Below are 288 nucleotides of genomic sequence, written 5' to 3' on the forward strand. Positions count from 1 at the left end.
GTCTCCAAAATAAAACTTTTACCTGCTCATTAAGTGGACTCTGGGCATGCTTGAGCTCGAACCTCTTGAGGTCGTATCCAGGCATGCCCAAGGTTGCCCTGCTAAGGAAAAAATATGTGCAGGCTAGCGGGGCACCTTCCTTGTAATTTTTAGATTTTTAGCTAAAAGATAAATAGACATGATAAATAGTTGGAAAATATTTTCAGGTGGGGTATGTTTTTTTTCATATACTCAATCTAATCTTTTTGTTGCAATTATGGGGTAACTAATTATTACTTAACCATGTTA

The sequence above is a fragment of the Eucalyptus grandis genome, chromosome 8, assembly GCF_016545825.1.
Source record: "Eucalyptus grandis isolate ANBG69807.140 chromosome 8, ASM1654582v1, whole genome shotgun sequence".
Classification (NCBI taxonomy): Eukaryota; Viridiplantae; Streptophyta; class Magnoliopsida; order Myrtales; family Myrtaceae; genus Eucalyptus; species Eucalyptus grandis.